General features: G+C 37.2%; 1 protein-coding gene, 1 long non-coding RNA gene and 1 other non-coding gene across 3 annotated transcripts in view; 2 read left to right on the top strand and 1 right to left on the bottom strand.

Moving 5' to 3' along the window:
- The window catches only part of LOC118183731 (neuronal acetylcholine receptor subunit alpha-2-like), a 938,599-nt gene that overhangs the window by 828,655 nt on the left and 83,395 nt on the right, over positions 1–26,549 (bottom strand). The window lies entirely within an intron of this gene.
- The window catches only part of LOC118200120 (uncharacterized), a 245,621-nt gene that overhangs the window by 159,972 nt on the left and 59,100 nt on the right, over positions 1–26,549 (top strand). The gene's annotated exons all lie outside the window — the stretch shown is intronic.
- On the top strand, positions 15,253–15,325 carry TRNAA-CGC (transfer RNA alanine (anticodon CGC)). The gene has a single exon. It is a non-coding gene; the product is annotated as a tRNA-Ala (tRNA).

Here is a 26,549-nt window from a genome sequence, read left to right as displayed (position 1 = left end):
AGGAGAGATTGAAATGGCAAGACATTTAGAAACGTGGTCTCAGTTGGAGGTGCCAGCCGTGATACTTTATCATAATCGAGTATCTGTATTATGGCCATACCATTACTGCCTATCGTTATTGTGCCACTTAGGTTAAGTGAAGTCATCTGACGTGAATGCTCTGGAATGTTATGGTGTCATGCTCCTGCATGGCAATGCCCGGCCCCATATTGCTTGCCAAACTCAAGAATTGCTGCAAACGTTTATCAAGACTAGCGTTTCTTCGGACTTGCTTTGGAAACATGAATTGTCCTGACTTGAAACAGGGAGCTTACTCAAGCTATGTTCAAGAAATTGTGAAGTAGACAATACAAGCAGGAAGGGTATACGACACCCTTTATTTTCTATCTTTACAGGAATTTCCGAAACTTCGGAATACAGAGACCAACCACTTGTGGTCTGAACGTAAGAATATAAAAACTACTAACTAAAACTAACTTTGAATTAGTATACAAATGCCTATCATTAAAATTGGCCTTTATTTTATCAAAGGTCCGTATGTAGTACGCCGAGCTGCTGAAACTACGATACGTTTGCAATTATCAAGAGGACTAAACCTCTGGCCTTGAAGGCAACCAGCAACAGAGCGAAAACTCGTAACACTAAAATGGCAAGCGGCTTGCTTCCAATAACTCCTTCCTCTCTCTTGCTTGGCAAAAAGCCACAACTTAAGTACTTGGCGTTAGCAAGACAATTTGCATAAATAAGTTAAATCGTTTAATTCTGGACGGAAGTATAAAATAAGAAGTGATAGTAAAGATTTAAAATAAAATAAACGTTAGTAAAACTTAGGATCCTTACACGTTTCCGTGCAAATCTGGAGTCCCCCCAAACAGCTCAGTGACTATTTTCTTTTTTCCGAAATTGAAGGAACATTTATCTGGAATGAGGTTCTCTTCAGACTGTGATGTAAAAACATCCACCGACGACTGGCTCAGTGGGCAGGGACGTAACATCTACAAAGCCGGGTTAAACAAGTTATTCCTGTTGTCAGATAAATGCCTAAAGAGATTTGGTGGTAGGCCAAGTATGCCTCTTAATTCACTTTTATATTCTCTGTCTAGTGTTAATAAATAACTTTTTATTACTCTTGCAATGTTTCTTTTGGATCCACCCTATCATATTCTGGCTACTGGTACATTTTAAATCTCATATGAAAATTTTGAATAATGCTCCATACAATTTGAAAATTCAAGTTATTACTTTCTAATTGGGATATAAATCTTTGTTTAAAGCACAGCTTCATCAATTTAAAATCCTCAAGATAATCACCGCAAAATTTCAAAATTAATTCACAATGATTTATTTCTCAAATATGGTATCTTTATGTCACCTTCCACGTTAATGCATACAAGAAAACTAATGTCAAAGTTTTAATGATTAAATATTTTATTCTATAGTATTGAATCGCGAAGAAAGTTTCCATAGTTTCAATGGCAAAGTTTTTCTTCACTGGCTTCGCAGCTCTGTTTACGCTTGATAAAATAAATAATAGTTTAAAATATTCGATTTTGTGTAAATAATATAATGTATATAGTGTATATTTTGTGTGTAAATAATATAGTGATAAAATATTCCATTTTGTGTAAGAATACCTACGATAGAATAATTCTTCATACTCAGATTATACTCCGGCTCGCATTAGCATATTCGTACTCTACATCTTGATAACATTATGTTCTGGAGATAATAATATGAAATATCATGGTGCCTCACATAAAACCATCGTGATGGATTCTGCCAGCATTAGACGCAAATTGATTCTTTGTAAGCTTTAAGCCGTTTTCATTACCAATCATAGTTGGTGAATAAGACAAAACTTGGTTTATGTTATTAGCCCAAAGCGGCAATTTCTCCAGATGGGCTGTTAATTTCGGTTTGGCATTTTGCCTTGGTTCACTATAAACGGCGAATCATGTTTGAAATTGTTGCCACCAAATATTTGAGCCCTGTATTATGTTTAAAGAAATTAAGTAATGAAGAAGAACCTGCAAAAATATATATATGTTTGTCGCATTCTGATAAAACAACGGTACCTAGACCCATCACATTTTGAATAACGTACATCTCCACCCGAATATCGGCATCTGGAAGCTCAGATTTGGAATTTGTTTTCTTATCTGTTTCATATTTTGTAAAACATTTATGAGTTTTTGATTACGCAATTCAACGATTTCGAAGCGAGCAATGGCTACTATACGAAAAAAATCTGATTTGTACACCACATGACTTCCTTGTACGGAATATTAAATTATACGCATTTTTTCTTGAATTTCATTTAAATTGATTGGATAGAATTAAATCTACTTTGTCGACAGCGCATAAACTTCAATAGAATAAATGCACTCTTTAAAATTCACTATATTTGTTTATTATAACGACCCTCTGAATGCACAAAATTTATATCATTTCAAGAATTATCGTTGCCACATGTTCTATTCAAATACTATAATAAAGTTAAAACGATGTATGAAAGAAATTAAGAAAACAAAACAGAAAAGAAACAGTTTTTCACAGACGATTTAGTATTTCTCATTCAATTAATTCCGTTCTCACTTCCGTACAAGGCAAAAATACATAAAAACTCAAAATATCTGCATTAAAAATTACGAAGTAAATCTTAAACACTTATTTCCTCGAAAAAATTCCAGAAAGGATTAAGCATGATTTAATTCGCAAAAATAAATGAAGGCGTTATTTTTGTGTTGCGAAGCTTAGTCTCTCTAGACTGGCAACTAATCTACAATTCTGCTGTTTCAAATGTAAACAAATATGTCCGCCATGTTATTTAAAACTTAACCGCACTTAAACAGCTTTTAAATTGTTGATAATTGTACAAATATTGCTTCCAGGATTAAGAAACCTGAAGATAAAAACAACATAATTCAATCATTTTTAAAGCAAAAAATGTACAATTTACAAACATGTACGAGTAAAACTGAGATCACTGAGCCGGATAACAGAGTGGATATATATATAAATATATTTATATACGTTTGGTGCGGCCGATTGCAACCAAAATACGAGGTGCACGTCTACATGTTATAGCAGTCCTATATACAAAATTTCAACGTTCTGAGGCTACTCGTTTTTGAGTTATGCGAGATACGTACGTACGTTCGTACAGACGCCACGAAAAATTCTCTTCAGAATTAATTTTAAAGCAGTTTTATAATTTTTTTGGAGGAAAAGAGTCTTTTATTCTGTCCTTACGTACAGATATCACGCAAAAACATCGTTAAATTGCATTGGATAGCGGTCAAAATGGATATTTTCTTTGAAATATGGTGCCTGAAACTTTTCGCTATTACAATACTTCCTTTTTACTTCGTAGAGCGAAGTAAAAAGAAACACTTTTATCTCCAGCGCGCGAGACTGTGTATTGGAAATTCTAAAGATATGCTCTTTTAATTATTTTGGGATATAGCTGTTGAATAAAATTTTATGCTTTAAGTGCGAAGAACATGATATTTAATAAATAAAGGTAACTGACGAAACGTTAATAAAACGCCCCTTTGGGCGTAATATAAAATGTTAAAGCGTTAAGACTTGTTTGTTTTTTTCTTTGTGCGCTGCTTTAATATTCTCGGACGCATGTCTCATGGGTCGTTCATGGGTCGTTCATGGGTCTTAAAAAGCGCATTTTCATATACTGGGCCTTTCTAAAAGTAATTCCTGATAATGGTCCACATTTTCTTAATCAGGTATCAGAAGAAACATAAACAGGCCTTGATATTAAGCATCTGATAATGGTTCCATACTAGCTTCAGATCAATGCTGAAGAGCGGAGGAGGAGGGAAAGAAAGGTAGTGAAAATTGTTCACGCATGCGTTAAAACATATCATCAACGCTGAGATTCCTATGTAAATGAACTCACGTGTGCCTCGAGAACTGCAAAATGTGGCAGCTCTGGGAAAACACCGGCTGAGTTATTCTTGCGTCGAAAAATAATTACATTACTAGATGAGTTTTCCTTCGTGGGGAAAATGCACGTAAAAGTTTAAAATAAAGAAATGATATTCAGAAATTAATAAGGCAACTCACAGTTGGCATACAAAACGCTTTAAGTAGTTATTGTGTTACAAATCAAAAAAAATACTAAACATTCGCAATCCTGGATCCTCGGAAAAAATGAGCAAATTTTCTTTCAAGTTTGAGGAAACCTAATTAAATTGGAAGAATATGAGCATATATCATACATCTGAAAGGTAAAGATCACGCAGAAGGCACCCCCAAATTGTAATCAAATTAAAATATTTTATGGAAGACATGAACTCTTAAATGAGATCGCAAATGCAACCCCTCCAGCTGAAGTCGAGAAATAGGCAGAAGAGACTAAATCAAAATAGTAATATAGATCTTCCTTCCACGATTGACTCCAAAGATTCTGCTACTGGAAATTAATAACAAAAATGCAAAGTGTCTTGGGATGTGGGCGCCAAGTAATAAATTTCTATAACTAACACACAGCTATACTTGTGAACAGGAAGTCTGGAAGAACTAAATTTGCGCAGCCTACGACTTTGCGAAATAGATGGAGTGAGTGATATTCCGAAAATCTGAAGTAGCAGCAATAGCATCATCTGCGAGTTCAAATCCGCAAATGAGAATCAGCAATCCATTGGTAATGGTATAGTTATTTTGGATATAACAAACTAGAAAACGGGTATCTCTCTAAAGGAAGGAATGCTTCTTGGAGGACATTCTCTAACAATACAGTTACAAGCGAAGTAACAGTGCGAGGAAGCATTCGACAGCAGCAATCAGCCTCTAGCAACCGAGATCGACAGAACCGAAAAATAAAGTAATAATAATAATAATAAAAATCTGAAAGATTTCAGATTTAAAATTACGTCCAAAGGGGCGTTTTTAGCATTTTGTATGCTACCTTTATTTATTAAATATCACGTTCTTCGCACTTAAACCATAAAATTAATTCAGTTCAAGAGCAATATCGCGAAATAGTTTTAAATTGAGCTTATGTTTAGAATTTGCGATACGCAGTCTCGCGCGCTCGAGATAAAAATGTTTCTTCTATACAACGTTGCCATGGCTCGCTTTGAAATCCTTGAGTTTGTTAATCAAAAATTTGTTAAAGTTTTACAAAATATCAAATCGATAATAAAACAATTTCCAAATTTCAAATCTGGGCTTCCACATGCCCATATTCGTAGTAGGATTACGTCAATCAAAATTGGATGGCTCTAGGTACCGTTGTTTTATCACAATGCGAGAAATACACATACGTTTATGCAGATTTTTTCATTATTTAATTTCTTCAAATATAATGCAGGACTCTAATATTGGGTGGCAACAGTTTGAGTGAACCAATGCAAATTCGCAAAACGAAAACAATAATCCTTCAGGGACAAAGCCCCTTTGAACTAAAAAGATATATCAGAAAATCATAGAGTAAATGACCAAGATCATAGAACAATGCTGTATATACAGGATGAAGCCGAACAAGCTGACAAAACCTTAGGGGGGCAGAGAGCGGCTATACGAGCAATATTCGTCATAGAATGTATGGTCGGAACGTAAGCAGTGAATCGTGGAGAACTTTCTAGGGAAAACTGGCTTTTATTAACACGTTACACATGTGGAAAACCACGAAAACGCCCATGCAGCCAGCCCATTCACCAGGACTCGAACCTCGGACCGAACTACCAATTTCAGGGATTTTACCGTTCGGCCGCAGGTGAGCCTAGCGATGAGAAGTTAAAGAGTAGTTTTTCAATGTTACATTTAAAGAATTAGCACAAGAATGAGAGGAGATACTTCAGAAAACATTTTATTGGCAGATTCGGCTCTGAATAATGGCAGACGTGGTGCTGTACTGATTAACCATTAAGGTAAAGGGTCAGTGCCCACGTCCTCCGTCACTTATCACTTATCACTTTTACTGACAGAACATGCTCATAGAAATTGCTCAAAAGACCTTCGCCAGTAGTCATGCAGGCTTCACACCTGTGGAATAGGAACTGACGCAGTTTTCCGCAGATACCATACATTTCTCAAATATCGCCGGCAACAACGGCGATCCTGGCGGCTAGATCCATGTTGGCTTTAAAGAGGCACTCGTAGATTAGGCTTTTCATATGACCCCGCAGGAAAAGCTCCAAACGCAAGAGATTGGGTGATCTCGGTGGCCAAGTTATCGCACCACCTCGACCAATCCATCGCCCTGGAAATTTCGTAGTTAGCATAACCAGAAATTCTCACTAGAAAATGCCCTGGAATGCGATGACCGACCCTTTTTATACCATTTATTTACAATGGCGTCTAGGAGCACGCCGTTTGCATAACATATAAGTACTAGAAGTAAGGTTAAATCATATGTCTGGAAAGTTTCTCAAGTGTGAGACCATCTGCCATGTCCAGGTAGCTTAACGAAGAACCTGCACAAAATACGTTTTAAATAATAAATGCAAGGGAAAATAAAATGAATGAAATGCTAATATTAAAGTTCAAATACAAATTGAATACACTGAAGTATTTTTCCTCTCCTTTCTTCATGCCTTCGTGGTGTAACGATAGCACTTTCGGCGGGTATTCGAGAGATCCAGGTTCGAGTCCCGGAGAGGGTATTGCACATTTTTCATGTGCTCCTGCTTCAAAATAATTTAATTACTCTACAATGGCACCCGAACTAAAAAAGATGGTGGATGATTATTTTTCACCACCAGGATATAGCGGCAAGGTCACCCCTAATCCCCAATCACCCTCTGAAAGGGGGATTTTCACCCTCCTTTCTGCGTGCCTTCGTGTTGTAACGGTAGCGCACTAGGCGCGTATCCCGGCAAGGGCATTGCTCATTTTTCCTGTACTCCTGCTTCAAAATAACTTAATGATTCTACACATTGGATTATAAAAATAATCAAGGAAGTACAATATATCAATAAACTAGACCTCGAAAAAATTGTGTGCGATAGAGGAAAAGGAAAATTATGCGAATATTTTAAAAATTTTTAGGACCTACCGGTGGAAATCTGGGAGTGAGGATGCTCGAGGAAATAACTCAGAATTAGAAAATGGAAAACAGGAAACTTATTCCGTAAACTTTTCAATTAAACAATGTGTTATGGCCAAAAATAAAAAACAAAGTACAACGTAGAAATTTGTTAAAAGCATTTTAAAGTTTTACGGCATTCACCTGTTTTTAATCAACTTTCAGAAAATAGCATTTTCTATACAGAAACGTGCTCCAGCAAAAGTATGACAAAGCAATTTCCTTACTCGTTTACCTAATAACTAGGATTTTTTCGTTCTTTGCTTTCTAAATTTACTTTAGTAGACGAGAAAATACAAAATTTGTTAAAAGCATTTTAAAGTTTTACGGCATTCACCTGTTTTTAATCAACTTTCAGAAAATAGCATTTTCTATACAGAAACGTGCTCCAGCAAAAGTATGACAAAGCAATTTCCTTACTCGTTTACCTAATAACTAGGATTTTTTCGTTCTTTGCTTTCTAAATTTACTTTAGTAGACGAGAAAATACAAAATTAAATAACTGTACATCTTAAAGATTATTTATTAGCTTCCGGAGGTGTTTCGTTCTCTCAAAGAAATTAATTTAATTCCGATTCTATTACCTTATACAAACAGATTGTATTTAAAGGGGTATTCATTATTCGAGGTTGTTCAAAATGTTGTGCTTTGTATTTTAACTGAGAAATCTTTACTGAAATAAAATACGATGAATGAAAAAAAAAGTTAATGTTCCTAGCAGAATATGTACACCTTGTAGGGTTTATATTTATTTTAACTAACATGTATTTTAAGTTTAAGCTATCTTTCCTGTCAAGCCTTTACTTTCCCCTGGAATTGCCAGTCCCAGAGTATGTAAATTTTAGTAGAACGCGCAGAGTATTCAAATATTTAGCAGAAGTAATTTGAGTTAAATAGAAGGGAAACGAGTTCTTAAATGTGCTTTCTTGATTCACGAGCGTGAAGGTTGCTAGGTAGAAATTTAAGAACCGCGCGTTTCGGCCTGTGTGCCTACTTCGGCAGTTAGTTGAATCTTTCAACTTCTTATCCAGAAAGTTTGCTGAAATCTCAGCTGTATCTTAGAACGCGATTAAGTTAGTCACGTTTATAGAGCCTCGTAGGTAGTGACTTGTTATTTATTCATTTTTAGTGTACTTTCTTATTTTTATTTAACCGCCGGGTCGGCATAGTTTGTGAGCTTCAAGTGAACGCATTTGTAACTTCTAAAGTGGAATAAAAAGGGAGTTAAACCCTTCTTAAGAGTTTGTGTAATTTCCAGTTCATAGCAGTCACTACTACTGTTGCGGGCAAGTTGGGGCTACGCAAGACCACAACCTGAAAAAAAAAAAGATAAAAAAGGAAGACACTTCTATATCTCTGCTTCGATTAGACGGTTTGACGAAATTTCACTTGTATTTTTCGTATCTCGAAAACATGACACGTTTTATACAGGGTGAACTGAAGAGATGGGCAAAATTTCAGGAAGTGAAAGAAGACAGGTATATGAGAAATATTCGTCATAGAATGTATGGTCGGAATGCAAGCGGTGATCTCCTAGGCGCCATTGTAAATAAATGGTATAAAAATCTGAAAGGTTTCAGATTTTAATTTTTAAGCCCAAAGGAACTTTTTTTTTAACATTTTGTCTCTTACCTTTATTTATTAAATATCATGTTGTTTGCACTTAAACCATAAAATTCAGTTCAATAGCAATGTCGCAAAATAGTTTTAAAATGAGCCTATCTTTAGACTTTCCGATACACAGTTCCGTCCCCGCTGGAGGTAAAAAGGTTTTTTTTTTTTTTTCCCCGCCGTAGAGTGTTGCCATAGCTCGCTTTTAAATCGTTGAGTTTGTTACTCAAAAATTCGTTAAAGTTTTACAAAATAGGAAATCGATCATAAAACAAATCCCAAATTTCAAATTTGAGCTTCCACATGCCCATATTCGTAGGAGGATTACGTCATTCAAAATTCCATGGCTGTATGTACCGTTGTTTTATCACAATGCGAGAAATAGACATACATTTATGGAGATTTTTCATTATTTAATTTCTTCAAATATAATGCAACACTCTAACATTGTGTGGCAACAGTTTGAAAAGTGAAACGGACATTTATAGTGAACCAACACAAAACGCAAAACGAAAACAATAGTCCTTCAGGGACAAAACCCCTTTGGACTAAAAAGAGTAGGTTCTCGCACTCTACGGTAATTTCTAGGAAGAATTTCTGGTTATACGAATATAAAAATTTCCACGGCGATGGAATGGTCGAGATGATCCCATAGCTTGGCCACCCATATCTTGGCCCATAGCTTGCTAATGTGTTAAATTTATTACGCCCACCTCCGTTCTTCGGATGTTGCGCAGAATTTTTTCCTCTCGACTTTCGAACGATAAATTTAGTTAAAAAAGAGGGGAAACACTCCAGAAAATAGGCTAATTACAGAGCTTCAAATTTACTAAAAGCCCAAACACATACATAAAGTTGAAATCAGTAGTACAGTACCTTTAGATAGCATAAAAATGCTCAACTACTAACATTTATGTTTGATCTAAAATTTCAGTAATTTTAAAAAATTGCTATAAATAAAGTTTATGAAAGGTAAAATTCACTGAAAAATTGATGGACTGCGTGTAACAGCATCTCTCGATTAAATTAACCTATGAAGCTTTTTTCTATATTCTGCATAATACAACTATTAAATACTTTTACCATAACAGATGAAAAGCAAAGGCAGGCTAAACGTAAGACAATTTATTTTTCATGATCAAATTCCTTCAAATATTTTTTCCATGATCAGATCCAAATTTGTGAGTTCCATTTTCCCAGGATAAACTGCCCCATACATAAATGTAGACACCATTGCACTGTTACGAAAAGTACAGACGCGGTGAGATGGCTTTCCCGCAAAGCAGTTTTAGGGTTGCCATAAAATGGCAAGGTAAGGAAGGGTTGCCACATTTGGCGAGAAATCACTTATTTGGCGACATATGGCTACAAAATTGGCGATATACCATGGACGGTTGGAGAACCTTCTGGAACGAATTCTTACCGGTTTAGCCCAGAATGTTCTCGAACACAAGCCGAAAGCTATATAAACCCTGCTGGTCCGCAGTCAGTAGTAGTATTGAGAGTGTGTCTCATCTAGCGAGTCAGTCCGTGCGGAGTCGATCGAGTTGACAGCCGAGCAGCGAGTGCCGAGTGGGTCATCGAGTGCACCAAGGGAGTTTGTTAGTGCATCGTCGAGAGAGCGTGTTGAGCTCCGATAACGACTGAGCCGAAGAGTCGGGAGCTGTGCTCGTGTATCGTCGAGTGCATCGCGAGTTGTAGCATCGAAAGAGTCTCGAGAGTACGTGGAGTTCCGAGAACGACCGAGCAGAGTCGGGAGCTGTACTCTGGTGCTTTGCAATGAAGGTGTCTCCACCGTCATAGCCTGATAACCAGAAGGCTGTGGTTCAGTAAGTAAACGACCGAGCAGAGTCGCGAGTTGCACTCTAGTGCTTTTGCAGGAAGCCGTCTCAGCCGTTATTGCCTGACAGTCTGAAGACTGTGTCGCTGATTGTTCCAGCATGTTTATAGTAGATCTTCGACGACTGTAAAAAGTGTTATTGGAGCTATCCTGATTAATACCGGCTAATGAAGTGTGTTTCGATACTTCATCAAGTAGTGTCGTCGTTATTCACTCCAAATCAACACGAACCCCGTACGAACGTTAAGGAATAAAATAACGTCACAACTGGTGTCGGAAAAAAACGCAACAGTACATTAAGCAAAGAAAAAAATAAAGTTTTAATTGAAGTAAAAGATTTTTTAACTAAGTGCTCACGTGCCTTTCAATGTCAATTATTTAAAATGTGAAATCTGCATTACAGTTTTGAACTTATTTAAAATATAGGATGCCTGAAAGGCATAGATCGAAAAAATACGGAAGCAGTTAATAAAATATTTACAAACTTTTCTTATAAGCTAGATTGTCTTTTAGAGTGCCTGTTCGGATACCCAAAAAGAAATCAAATGAAGCAAAATTCCGTTATCACTCGGAACTATTACTCGTAGACCTCTGTCTTCCTTTTCGGTTGGTTGAACTATGAAGAAATTGATATCCGCAGCAACATTTTGAGTCTCCAAATAAAACTTCGGCCTTGAAAACTGATTCTTCGAGCTGATCCATATAATCCTTTTTACTTCCTTGTACGAAGTACAGCAAGTATTGTAATAGCGAAAAATTTCGGTTATTATATCTCAACGAAAATATCCATTTTAACCGTTCTCGAATCCACATGAAGCCCACCAGCGGCAGAGCGGTAAAGACGCTGAACACTGGTAGTTCGGTCCGAGGTTCGAGTCCCGCGAACGGGCTGGCTGCATGGGCGTTTTCGTGGTTTTCCCCGTGTGTAACGTGTATACGAGCCAGTTACCCTTAAAAAGTCCTCCACGAAGGCATCCCTTCCTTTAGGCAGATAGCCCTCGTGTGCTTTGCCATAAGTAAATAATCCAATCCAATCCAATACACATGAACAATATTTTTCGTGACATCTGTACGTATAAAAAGAATAAAGGTCTCTTTTTCCGAAAGCGGGTTAAAAGCTGGATTTAAAAAGGATTTTCAGAAAATATGATTTTTCGTGACGTCTATACTTATGTACGTACCTGCGTATGTATCTCGCATAACTCAAAAACGAGTAGCCTTACAAGTTTGAAATTTTGTATATGAGGCTGCTATAACATGTTGTTCTGCATCTTTATTTTTGGTTAAAATTGACGGCATCAAAAGTACATAAATAAATATGTATACTATTCTTTTGCAAAAAATCGAAGCACCAAAAAGGACTTTTGCGATTCTGACGAAATTTGGTATGCAAAAACATCTTGCTCGAACATGCAAATGATCAACGTTTCAAGACAAATTAACAGGAACTGCGCTCATTTCTAGTGCGCAATTCGCAAAATATAAAACTAGTAACAGAGGAGGAAAACTTATCTTTTTTTTTTTTTTTTCGTTGTTGCTGTTGTTACTGCTATTGTAATTCCCTAAAGAAGTAACTAAAGATGCCATTACGATGATATCGAAGACCTTACAGACAACTAAACGATTTTGAACGTGGTCGCATAGTAGGGTTGCGTGAAGCTGGGTGGTCATACCGAGCAATGAGCCGCCACCTGCAGTGTACAGACACTCCTGTCCAAAGATGCTGCCAGAAATGGTTGCTACAAAGAAACTGCCGACGAAATGAAGGCTCTGGAAGGCCAAAGAGCACGAATGCGAGGCATGATAAGATGATTGTTCGCCAGGCCCGAACTGCCCCAACGGTGTCATTGTCGACTATTCAACGCACTACAGCCACGTCTATACCTCTCGTGGTACTGTCCACCATCTCACGGCGTTTGTCTCTAAAGCAGGAGTACGCTCACAGAGGCCTTTGAAGTTTGCCTTTGAACCCCACAACATCGGGGTCGTCTGGAGTGATCTCAGCTGGAGCGGAGTCGTCTGGAGTGATCTCGTCTGGAGCGGAGTCGTCTGGAGTGATGTCGCGGCCGATCATCATGACTGCCATCGTACAGTAACACCCCGCTTAACGCGGGGGATACGTTCCATCGAAGTAGAGCGTAATGCGAAACAGCGCTAAGCGAGGCTATCTTAACATGTAAATAATGGGGTTAGGGGAAGACGGATAAAAAATGGTTAGGCATTAAATTTAATAATGTTTTTTTAATAAAAATAAAATCAAACATTTATTTCTTACAAAAATAAAAACAATATAAACGCATATACTTTTAAAAACAAATAAAATTCTCAGTCAGATCGTTCAGTCTATTCTGAGTTTCCAATTTTCTGCCTTTTTGTCGAGAAGGCATTATGATAGATTGGCTGAATGGCATATTGCGTTCAATTTCGTCGTCAATCCATATAGACAGTCGTTTTCCCATTTCCTCTATAATGTTATTTCTAGAACGGGTAATTCTAGTTGCAGAGCTTGACGTAGTTGCAGTTGCCGATGACAGTATTTTTTCTTTATTCTTAAGAATTGTCCGTATTGTCGAAGTTGCCAAAATCAATGCAGCGCTAATTTGAGATTGACGTTCACCAGAATCTAATCTTCTAATCACTTGCATTTGAGTTTCCAGTGAAATGCTTTTTCTGGTTGCTTTCTTTTCTTGTTTTTTATTATCACCCATGATAAAAACTAAAGATCATAATATTTGTCACTGTATTAATCGTTATAGTATTATACAAACTTACAATAATGTCAACAAATGTTGTTTCAAATGATAAAAAGCAAGAAACACAACTACACTGTTTCGGATATGTTATTTGGAAACCTAGCGCTGCGCACGATTTCGGGGAATCCCCGGGTTGAAATAAAAGAGCGCTAAACCGAAACAGCGTTAAGCGGGGTCTTACTGTATAGTGTTCAGCGATGGATCCCGCTTCACTCTCGAAGCAGATGACCCCCGTGTTCGTATCTGGAGAGGACGGAGCAACGATTCCAATCAGCCTTTTGTTCTACAAAGACATAAGCCATAACCCCTGGTGTGATGGTGTGCGGCGTTATTTCTTATGACAGCAGGTCATCTTTAATCATCCTCCGTACATCTTTAACAGCTCAACGATATATTGATACCATCCTGCGTCCGGTTGCATTAACCTTCACGGCACGTCATCCTGGGGCCATCTTCCAACAGGATAATGCAGGCCACATACCGCTCGCATACCTGGTTTCAGACCTTTCACCAATCGAGCATGTCTGGGTCATGGTAGGCCTCCAGATTCGGGCACCACAAAATATCGCCGATTTGCAGTGACAACTCATAAATGCGTTGCAGAATGTGTCTCATGATGACATTAGGATCTACCACTCCTTGCCTCGACGAATTCAAGCATGCATTGCCGCCAACGGCGGTTCGACCAACTACGAATTTGAACACTCCATGGGTGATTGTGAGCCGTGAACAGGTACTATGATCTTGATCTTTTAGTTATTTTATTATCTATGTATAAGCTATACACATATTCAATTTCATCGAAAAACAACCACTTCCTCTATGGTGCTTCGATGTTTTTGCAAATGAGTGTATATATATGTAAGATATAACAAAATATGATAGCTGTTTCAAAAAAAATAATTGACGACTTCAAAATTAACATTCTAAATTTAATAATCTGCTCCTAAATTCATCTCACAGGTTCCAGACTTTTCTATCTTATGTAACGTTTTAATGCAGATGCCTCATGTCCAATCACATTCACATTAATTGTAAACCAGAACTGTGAACTGAAACTTTTCCGACTCCCACCCTTCTTCCTCTGAAGTTCTGTGATACTCTGCCTTTTTCCGCATAGCTTTCCTGCTGGCAAGACGGTTTTAAACTATGCTGCTGCTGCTGCTTACTTACTTAAGATGACGTTCTAATTCAAACTGCAATTTATGTATTCAAATATAATTAGGAAACATCTTGTCTGAAAAAGGATGATTTGATATGCATGAAAAAAATAAAGATTGTGATTTTTCAAGATATGTTGTGCTAAATTGCGTCATCATGCTTTCCACTCTGCCCCTTTCAAGTCACTACGGTCTTCTCGGTCATCTACGCAGTATCGTAAGCTGTTGGGAGTTCCACTGCTTACTCGACGAGCTCAGTTTCTTTTTATTCTCATATGTTTGTAAATTGTGCAGTTTTTGCCTTAAAAGTAATTGAATTATGTTATTCTTATATACCAGTAAGGTTTTATGCCTTTAGTTAATCTGCATGCAATAATTGTAGAATTATCAACAATTTAAAAGTTGTTTAACTGCGTCTAAACCTATAATGGAGTAGGAATTTGATTACATTTGAAATTTATCAGAATAGTGTCAGATGTCAGTTTCTGCACCTTCAGCGTCTTTTTGCCGAGTGGCCAAAAGTAAGCGTTCAGTTTTGTGCACCGAAAAACCTGCCTTCTTGCCCGCTGGCCAAATTGCTTCTCTCTTCGTAGAAACTCTAATTTAATTTTTTTTTAAATTTTAACTGTTTTAACTCTATTAATAGTTTTATGTTTCTCTATATTTACAATGTTACAATTACGAAGATGTTTTGAGATTTTACGAATTTTTGCCATACCGCGAAGTAGGAACTGAATTCATTGAATGAGAAATATTTATTTAATAAAATTCGAGTTTGAATGAAATGCAGTTAAAAAATGTGCATAATTTTACAAGATATTTCTCCCGCCTTCTTAGCAGGCCTTCGTAGTGTAGTGGTCAGCACGCTCGGCGCGCATTCGAGAGGACCTTGGTTCGAGTCCCGGCGAGGGCATTGCTCAGTTTTCATTTCCTCTGCTTCAGAATTACCTAATGCCTCTACATTTTAATAGGCCGTACAAGGAAGTCTTATGGTATCCACATCTGATATTTTAACAATAAATTCAGGTTAGCAAGATGTTGCCTTGAAACAGTGTCCAGTTTAATCAGGATATGCTCGTTTATTTGTTTGGCTATTCGATTATAAAAGCTATCTAGATACGAATAAATTGCATTGAACTGCTAGACAGAACAGGAGATTGTTATCTGCTGAAGGGAAAGAATGCCTTGGTAAAAGAATTTTTAAAGAAACCTGGTACGTATATATGTTAGTTATACGGAACAATCATAGTGGTCCCAGATAGCCAACCTGTTCGTTTGTATTTATCTCCTTGAGAGGAGGATTTCTTTCGTATAAGACTTCTTCAGTGGAAATAGTAGATATTCACATTCACATTACACTTCTGGAGAAAATCAGCCAAACACCTTTGCAGATATATCGTCCACTAAGACTTGAAGATCGGTCAGACTACTAGCATCAGGGTCCACTCGATCACTGAAGCATCCTAATGTGAATAAGTTACAGATGTTTGCATGACATTCAACAGTAGTTCTGTAGAAACGTGCGAAAATGCACAATAGTGCATGTGCAAGTTCTAGATTACACGATCACAAATAAAGTTCAGTACAAAAGGTTGTGCCATAAAAATGACTTGATCTAAATGTCCCTCAGATATCTTGTCTATCAGACGTATCCTTTGGTTTCAACGAGTTCAGCTTGTTATACTTTTAATGAATTAAGCATTTTATGTACTTTTTTAATTGTTTTCAGAACTCTTAATTTTAATTTACGGAGTCTTAAGATTTCGCAAAACATCCTTTGAAAATTCCCAGTCAATCGACTGTCAGAGAGGAATAAAACTTTGCTTCTTGTAGTCAGATTGATTCAAATTCAAAATGGAAAAAAAAAGTGGAGTATAATTTGATGAGTCAATTCTATTGAAGAACCATTGTCAACAACTTCGAAGAGCCTTTTGCTTGGATGACAGGATTGGATTATTGGATTACTCAATTATGGTAAAGCACACGAGGGCTATTTGCCTAAAGGGGAGGGATGCCTTCGTGAAGAACTTTCTAAGGGAAACTGGCTCGTATACATGTTACACATCAGGAAAACCACGAAAACGCCCATGCAGCCAGCCCGAACCTCGGACCGAACTACCAGTGTTCAGCGTCTTTATCGCTCGGCCGCTGGTGGGCCCTTGGATGACAGGAATATTAAGGTTTACTGTCGCACTATATGTACGTACGGAAATTTTTAAGAAGTTACTGAGTACAGACATTTGGTGTTTTTCAAGCAGGAGACATAAATAATGAGCAATACCCTTGCCGGGACTCGAACCTGGACCTCCCCAATACCTGCTGAGTGTGCTAATCGTTACACCAAGAAGGCATGCTGGAAGGAGGGAGAGAATACTTTACATATTCCGGCGTAGTCGATTATGACCATAAGACCAACTCGTTTGGTTAGGAGATTCGGGCTGCGCCCATTTTTGTTACATTATATACTCCCGCTTTTATGTGGACTCGTACACCTTAGAACCCATAAGATCTTCGAATATGTGACTGTTGCAAGAATCGGGAGAACTTATTGATTTTAAAAGCAATTACTTCCAACTTTTTACAGCTGACTACACAATATATCTGCTTTCTGAAATAGTAATCAGAAAGTTCGTGTTGCTACAAATAATTTTATAATTTAATCCGCTTTGTGACAAAAGTTTTCGTCGTTATTCCACCTTGTGAGCACAGTTTAAAACATTCTGTCGCTTAATTTAATTCCATATTTAATATGTAGCTTTTATAGCATTTGGAAACTACTGTGAACCAAAAATTCTAAGGATTTCATGTTAAATTTTGATTTTATTTGGAGTTGAGCTTATAAAACGTATTTTATTAAAAAAAAATCTGTAATGTTTTCGTGCATAAAATTTTTTAATATTAAAATATTCATCATATTTTAGGCTCAGTTAGAAAATACTGCCCACATAAAGAATTTCAACAAATTTCAAGTCTGTACCATTAGCCATTTGTAAAATATCCTGCACGCGAGGTGGAAACATGACGAAACATTTTGTCACAAAGCGGATTAAATTACAAAAATATTTGTGGCAATACAAACTTTCTGATTACTAGTGTCCAAAACTTAGAAAGTATATGTATGTAACAGTGTTGGATTGCATGTCAGCAAATATGTATTAACAGAAGCATGTAAATAACTACTAATGTATATCTGCCCTTGTTTAGCCATGTACAATGCTATTCTTGAAGATTCAAAATCATTGGACCCGGGCACTTCGGACGGGTGTCTACCCGGTGGCATTTGGTTCGCGGAACTGCCAACCGGATGGTCCAGGCGTTGGGTTTGGGCGCCTTGTGCAAGCATCCCATGTGGCCTCTCTGGCTTTACTCTGTATAAGGGCGGACGTGGCCCTATATGCTAATTAACTTAACAGTAAAGGGGGGGTGGCCACGTCCTCCGTCACTATCACTATCACTAGTGTCCAAAACAGCTATATTATGTAGTCAGCTGTAAAAAGTTGGAAGTAATTGATTTTAAAATTAATAAAATATTCCAATTCTTGCAACAGTCACATATTCGAAGAACATAAGGGGTTTAAGGTGTATGAGCCCCCTTGAAGTGCGACTGGGAATTAGGAAACCCATTCGACAAATCCTGGTGGTGAGAATCATCACCCACAACCGTTTTTAGTTCGGGCGCCACTGTAGAGTCATTAGGTTAATTTTGATGCTGGAGACTTGAAATATGAGCAATGCCCTTCCCGGGATTCGAACATGCACTTCTGGAACACGCGCCGATTGTGCTCACCATTACACTAGGAAGGCATGCTGGAAGTAGGGAGAAAATACCGTATAACTGCATCGAAGGGAAAACGAAACTAGCAATATAAATGAAATTGCAATCATTGAAAACATTGAAAGAAATTAATGGAATAAGTGTACCTTTATTGTATGGATTGATCAAAGAATACGCAAAATGTTTCAAACGAAAAAAAAACTGCGAAACACATCTTGTATGTTACAGTTCTGTACACTGTACGAATGCAAGCTTATACACATACATTTTGTACACTGCACAAAAATGTCTCGCACATTTTCTGACAAAGGAAAAAAGAAAGTTTACAGGTTACCGTACTTAGTTACGGTACAAGACATGGAGTACATTATCCGAATTTAACTGTTCCTTACCAATGGATCAGTTATAATGCGCAAGCTACCCAACCGTGTGCTGCATTTTTGGGACATTAAGACATTCCAGACATCCAGATCATCTTCATTTTTTTAACTGGGGATTTATTAAGGCCATCTACAGCGGTGGCCAAAATTGTGGACACTTTTGGAAAATGTTTTTGAACTTTGTATGCTTATAGAAAATGTTACGTTTCGCAAAATGCAAACTTAATATATCATTTTAAAGAGAATTTATTACTGAATTCAATACAAAACACAAAATTCAATTATTTGCAATACAAAAGAAGTTATATGTACTTTAATGTAAATAAAAAACACAGTTATGAAGTGGTTTGTAATGTCTAGCTTTCCTGGCCAATCACTGTTCTTGTTCTGAGAACCAATCAAATGTTAGTAACTGCCAGTAGAAGCTGACATCATGTTTACACTTGAAACAATTCATTATTTTGCTTTGTTCTGTAGAAGGAGGACCTGTTTCTTATACACTGCAATTACAAGTAGGAATTTTTGTAAAAATTTTTAATATTTAGTCAAGAAGCAATGACATCAAATAAAAGAGCAGATTGGACACCTAGAAAGAAATGTAATATTATTGTGTTACGAGAAAGTGGTCTTTCCTATGCTAAAATTGCAAGACAGGTGGGTGGTTCAGCGACTACATCTGGAGTCCGAAAGTTTTGTTTACGATATCAGGGGACAAATTCAATAAAAAACAAAGAAGGAAAAGGCCGAAAAAGGTACACTACATCTATTGATGACAGAAGAATAAAAAGACTATGTCTCCAAGATAGAAAAATGTCATCAGCGGCCATCAGAAGTGATCTGAATGATGCTGGTGTTTCTGTCAGTTCAAGAACAATCAGGAGAAGATTAACAGATGTTGGACTGAGAGGTAGAATTCCACGAAAAAAGCCTTATCTTAATTTTCAGCAACGAAAAAAAAGACTACAGTGGGCAAAAGAACACATTAATTGGACAGATGATCAGTGGTCACAAGTTATATGGAGTGATGAAACTAAGATATCGTTATTCGGTAGTGATGGGCGAAAATATGTAAGACGTAGAATAGGAGAAGAGCTACATCCTGATTGCATTCAAGCAACTGTGAAGAACCCAGTTAGTGTTATGATTGGGTCATGCATGTCAGCAGATGGTATTGGTTGCCTTCATGTCATCGATGGGACACTGAATGCCAGAAAATACATTGACACTATTCTAGACATGCGACATGCGACGGAGGACGTGGGCACCACCCCTCTACCAATACGGTTAATCGGTATAGCGCCACGTCCACCTTTATCTAGATAAGCATACGTGTTCATTGTGCTAATATACTAATATATAAACATACATACATATTTGGTACTTCATACAGTGGCGTTAAAGCTAATTAATGTTAGACACTGGATAATACATTGCCATGTTAAAAGGTGTATGCGTTACGTAGAAATGTATGCGGGTGCATGGGTACAGCTTTCTATTTACAAAACACTATTCTAGAACCAAAACTTCTACCTTCCATCAGAGATCTCTTTTCCAACAATGCTTCGTTTATTTTTCAGCAGTATTCTGCTCCTTGCCAAACGGCCAAAATATAGAAAGAGTGGTTTCGTACAAAGAGCATTAAATTGTTGTCAACGGCCAGGAAACAGTCCTGACCTCAATCTTATCGAAAATTTGTGGCACCGTTTGAAAACTCTTGTCCGAATGAGGCGACCATCAAATAAAAGGGAACTAATTGAGGCTATAATTGTTTCCTGGCATCATGTAATAACGAAAGAAGAGCTTAAAACTCTTGTCATCTCAATGAAACGTCGATGTGAAGCTGTAATCAAAAATAAAGGGTACCCTACTAAGTACTGATAACTCACTGCAATCATCACTATGTAATGTATATCGATAACTATTATCGTTTAACTTGTTTTGTGCTGCAAATAATTGAATTTTGTGTTTTGTATTGAATTCAGTAATAAATTCTCTTTAAAATGGTATATACAAGTTTGCATTTTGTGAAACGTAACGTTTTCTATAAGCATACAAAGTTCAAAGACATAAAAATTTCCAAAAGTGTCCATTGGCCACCACTGTACGGGCAAATTCCTGCATATTACATTACGATAATTTTGGCTTCTAATTATTACAATAGTTCCATACAATAACTGCTGAGTAACTTGAATTCTTTTTGGACGAAACTGCCTTTTACTTCGACATATATCTAACTGAAATTAAATACTTAAAAATGTCTGGTATAGCAAGCTTTAATTTCCTCTCGAAACAACAATTTGAAGAGCAAATAATACTTTTTTCTTTTCTAAAAATGCTCTACTCTCCTCGCCCTTTCCATTTATCATTCCGGAAGGACTGAAAATAATATGAATCTTCGAAATCGCCGTAAACTGGTTTTCCTGCAATATTATTGGATGTTCATCTAGAAGTGACATCGGATACCGGAAATTACTGTTTCGTTCTGGGAAAATGGGATGAACTGAAACTTTCTCTAACCAATTTTTTAAGGTGTAAGAGAAAAATAATTTATTTTTCACTTTTAAACAAGCCTTGAAATCTCTCAGGATATTAAAGACAGGAAATACGTGTAAATGCACTTCGGCGGACAAATTTCGGATTTTCTACCTTTCGAAATTCAACTTTTCCTATCTTGTTATAAAAGGGGAATCATCTTACGTTTTAATATTGTTCCAACCAAAGTTTTATTTTTCTTCTTTAAAACCGAAAATTTCGAGGTTCTTATTACGGTAATGGAAAGAGAGCAAAATGAACAATAATATTAAATTTTAAAAAAAGTCTTAAGAGTTCTTAAAACTATTTATTTTAGTTTCTTTCATTCGTAGAAGGAAAGCAATTCTATACGTAATCTGAAAAGAAGCAAAAATCCCAATATATTGCTATTACTTTAATAAATGCTGCAAAGCATTTTTTTTCTCCCTCCTTTCTGCATGCCTTCATGATGTAACGGGAGCACACTCGGCGCATATTCGAGAGGTCCAGGTTCGAGTCCAGGCTAGAGCATTGCTCACTTTTCAGGTTTCCTACTTCAAAAATCTTAATGTCTCTACAGTGGCGCCCGAACTAAAAGGTGGTGGATGATGCTTCTTCACCACCAGGATTTGGCGACTGGGTCCCCTAATCCCCAGTCGCCCTTTAAAAGGGGGGAATTTTCTCCCTCCCTTCTCAATTACTATTCAGTGGATTCAGAGGTTGACTGTGATACATACAGAAGCAGTTCCAGTCCAGCAGGCGGACAGAGAAGTGTTCTAATATTTTTACTGCGACTTCTAATTTTGATTCTGGTACCCTTGGGTGCAACAAAATGTCCTTTTACAGGACACCGGCTGACACAACGGATGACGAAGGAATGGAAACGGACAGATCCAGGTTATCGACGAAATGGAATAAAGAGGATTTTGTGAAGAAAGGAAAAAAAAGAAGAAAGGCAAAACTAGCAAAAAAGAAAAGAAAAACATTTCTGACCTAACCGAGCAGGAAAGAGTGGATATGTTACCGTGAAAAGACCGAAATTGGAGAATGTCGACTTTCACCGGAGAATGTCAACATTCACCAAATACGTCGGTGAAAGATCGAATATTTCTTTACATTCTTGTACATTCGGACCCTCACCGGTGTATGTCGACAATCACAGATATGCTCTGGTGTAGGTCGAAAAGAGAGGAGTATATGTACACGCTACCATTCCAAAAGGAAGTGTTCCACAAATAAATGCACTTGTTAAAGCAAGGGCCTCTTGTGCAATTCAAAGTGTCATAATAGTATAAGTTGCTGCAATAAATAATATTTGAATCACATAACTTGGTAAGTTTATAACTTCTATTATTTTCCTTTCTCATTTTGAATGTACTGTGTGTTTTAAGTTCTTATGTTCTTATGTTCTTATTGAGTCTTAAGTGCGTTTTTTCGCGAATGAATTACGGAAGAGGAAATATAATATTCCTATATGTTCAACATTCACCATTAGTACATGGTGAATGTCGACATTGACCGGTATAAGTCAGAAATAAGAGTATTTGGAAAACATTTCGGACATACACCAAGCGACTATGTGAATGTTGACATTCACCGGTGAAAGTCGACATTCTCCAGATTTCGGTGTTTCACCGTAACAGATATACTGAATACTATAAAAAACTTGGAGTAGAATACCTCGCGAACGTACTGAGTAAGAAACCAGACGAACAAACGACGAACGCACAAGACGTGCAACATACTAAGAACGAGCCCACCAGCAGCCGAGCCATTAACTCGCTGAACACTGGTAGTTCGGTCCGAAGTTCGAATCACGCGAACGGGCTTGCTGCATGGGAGTTTTAATGGTTTACCCCATGGTAACGTCTAAACGAGCCAGTTTCCCTTATAATGTCCTCCACGAAGGCATACCTTACCCTTAGGCAGATAGCCCTAGTGTGCTTTGCCGTAATCTCAATAAAGCAAACCAAACCATACTAAGAAATTCAAGCCAAATGAAGTAGTGCAGAAAACCAGATGGAAAATGAGAAATCAGACAGCGAATGGAAAATTCCAAGAAAAACAGCAAAATCCCCGTAGAAAGAGAAAATTATGGATATTATGCACGAAAATCGCTTCAAGCAGCTAGAAAATAAAGGCTAATGAGGAAGGCAAGAGCTATCGTAAAAGAAACTCCCCCACCCATTGCATTTCGACAAAATTCGACGGACTGGTTGAAAGTGGATGAAATTTTTCGAAACTGCTGTAGTGAAGAATATGAAAACATACATCTATGTGTATGCCAAGAACTCAGACGATTACAGGAAAATGACGAGAACACTAAAAGAAAAAAGTATAGCGTTCCATACATACCAACTGGCAAGCGAGAAAAATGTAAAGGCTATCCTAAAGAATATACCGGAAACAGTCGCGGAAGAAGCGATTTTTAATGATTTGCAACGAAGAAAATTCCCGATCCTAAAAGTAAGACAATTTAAGAGAACCAGAAGAGGAGTGATAGAAAAACTACCAATTTTCTTCCTGGAATTGAAAAGAAATACTGCCGGAAGTGCCATATTCAACCTGAATAACATGTTCAGTATGAATATACGAATCGAGAAGTTTGCCCTCAGAAAACAGGTCTGGCACAGTGGTATAGATGCCAGGAATACGGCCACACATACCATTTATGCAAATATCAGGAAAGGTGTTGTAAATGTGGAGACAACCACAGCACAAAGTTATGCCCCAAAAAACCAGAAGATACTCCAACCTGCATTTTTTGCGGAGAAGGACACGTTAGCAGTTACCGTACGCATATTTCACAAGTGCACATCTGTGTAGCCACCGAGGGAGTGGCTTCTGTGATGGACCAATGGGAATCCAGTAATATTTCTGTCATGTCACATGACCTTTCGCGTGCTTTAAGAATGAAACAAGATGGTTTATAATATTTTGTCATGCGATTTTCTGTACAAAAGCATCGTCGATTTCTTCTGAAAATTTGCATTGCGAAGTTAGATCAAATATAAGCAATAGTGAAGATTTCACTACCTGGTTGAAAGAATTTGAAATAAATACAAACACATGTTGGATACTCCGCAAAAGTATTCATGTGAAATATTATTTAATAAGTGGTAAATAAAATGAAGAAAGAAATGTGTAATAAACATCTGAGCCCAAATGCTATCTTTACATAAAAGTATGCATGCGAGAAAAATATTTACATCAATTATATATGTAACTCAGCATTTTTTATTCTAGTGTCTATATGAAAAAGATGTTCTATAATAATGCAAAATTTTATTCAAAGTGAACTTTACTAATTTGCATTCGTATTCATTTCGTGTGTTAAATTTCACATTTAATAACTGTTCACTCTTAAATGTACTGTTTACACAAGAAATACTCATCAAACAGAGTGAATTTATCTTATTCACAACGAATATATTCAATTTATTCACATGTAACTTTTAAAGTTAACAATGGATATAATCACATCAAGCACAATATATATTCTGAATCTTACACTCTTTAAAAACCAAAAGAATGGAAGCACTGAAATAAGAAAACACTAGATTCATTGTAACACTTCCAGTCCTTCTCAGCTCAATTAAAAATTATGTCAATAATATATATGTGAAAAATACGCTCAATTAAAAATGCGCTTGAATTCTCTTAATCTAGGTGTTAGTAAATGCATAATATTCGACGCTAATTGTAGCTTGAGTCCTTTTTTCGATGTAAAGAGCGATAATATGCCGTAAACATCCATCCAAATATTAATGCGTGATAAAAATGATTCATTAAACTCATAAAAACGAAATAACTAGGAGATTCTCTACTATTACGCCGTACATTTTTAACTGCGAAACAAATGCAAATTAAAACGTAAACTTTCGCTCACATGCATGAAAATTTAGCGACACAAGAGCGATAGAAGCTCATTGGTCTATTTTCGAAACCCCTCCCTCAGTGGCTACGCTGATGTGCACTTGTGAAATATGCTTACCGTACATGTAAAAGCTTGTCAAGAAAAATTCGAAAGAAAGGAAAAGAAAAGGCTCCCATCTCCAAATCTAACAGATAAGGAATTCGCGAGACTAAGCAACACGAAAGAAAAGGAAGAAAGAACAGAGACAAAAAATGGTACTAGACCAATATTCAGCGACAAGTGAAGGGAAGAAGATTCAATATCCCAAGAGAAGCTATGAATTGGCTCCAAGGATGAGAAAATACACGACTTCCTAAGCAATATCGTTATGCACATAAACAAAATCAAAAAAGCAAAAACAGTTGCAGAAAAATTACCCGCAGGCTTCAAAACAGAACTTCCTGAGAATTGCAAAGAAGTGATAAGTGATAAGTGACGGTGGACGTGGGCACTGTCCCTTTGCCGTAAAGATTAATCAGTACAGCACCATGTCCACCCTTATCTAAAGTTGGCTAGAGATTGCATATAGGTACATATAGAACATAATAATTATTCCTGTAATTACGCAAATGAACTTGGCAGAGCTTTCATGCAGGGCTAGTACATATGCACTACATGTGTGCAGAAGGCGGGTGCAACTAAATTACTTCGGTGCACGTATAAATAGTGCTGTGCATATACATATTTACATAATTATGACATTGCATGTCTTATATAGACACTATGCGATACGGCATTGACATTATATATGAGGTATGAGATAATAGTGGTATTACATTACCATTATTGACATTACATTTACGAATTACATTATGCAGATTCAACTCTGTAAATACATTGTCAGGAGCAACATTGCACATAGAACACATTTATAACACTATATTTGCTCTTGCTAAGAAGATTAAGCAGTTACACCCATGAACTGATGGAAATTAGAGACTTATTCTCATTTTAAAAATTCAATTTCCTTATTGCACAGGCCCACCTGTTCAAGCAGTAGATCTCGGGGTTAGTTCTTGGAAGGGTGACCACCCACGTGACTGGTCTCGACGAATCAACTTTCTTCACAGCTAGCGATGGAAATTTCGATGAGTGAGAGAAATGTTTAAGTTCAGCCTCACGGCTTTGCCGCCTTAATGTTTCTGTTTCGTCCCCAGGACGCGGTGCACCTTTTATTTCTTAAAAACCGCTACAGCCCAAGGGCAAATTTATCTACTCGTAGATACTCTTTTGTAGTAGAGGCCAGAACGAAACTTACGATCCAGATCCCTCCCTTTTACATGTTTTCGTGGTGTCATGGTAGCACACTCGGCGCGCATTCGAGAGGTCTAGGTTTGAATCCCGGCGAGGGCATTATACATTTTCCATGTTTCTTACTTCGAAAATCCTTAGGAGTCTAGAATGCATAAGAATTATGAAAACATTAGGTTTATTACGCAGCAAGGCAGTACTTTGACCACACAGAAAATTACATGCCTTCGTGGTATGGTGGTCTGCACCCTGGACGCGTATTCCAGAGGTCCGTGGTTCGATTCCAGGGAAAGGCGTAGCTCAT

This window comes from Stegodyphus dumicola, chromosome 3 (assembly GCF_044657685.1).
Source record: "Stegodyphus dumicola isolate Sdum_Otavi_A_Nest chromosome 3, ASM4465768v1".
In the NCBI taxonomy this organism is placed as follows: domain Eukaryota; kingdom Metazoa; phylum Arthropoda; class Arachnida; order Araneae; family Eresidae; genus Stegodyphus; species Stegodyphus dumicola.
The sequence above is the reverse complement of the archived record's forward strand: the minus strand, read 5'-3'. Positions and strand labels throughout refer to the sequence as shown.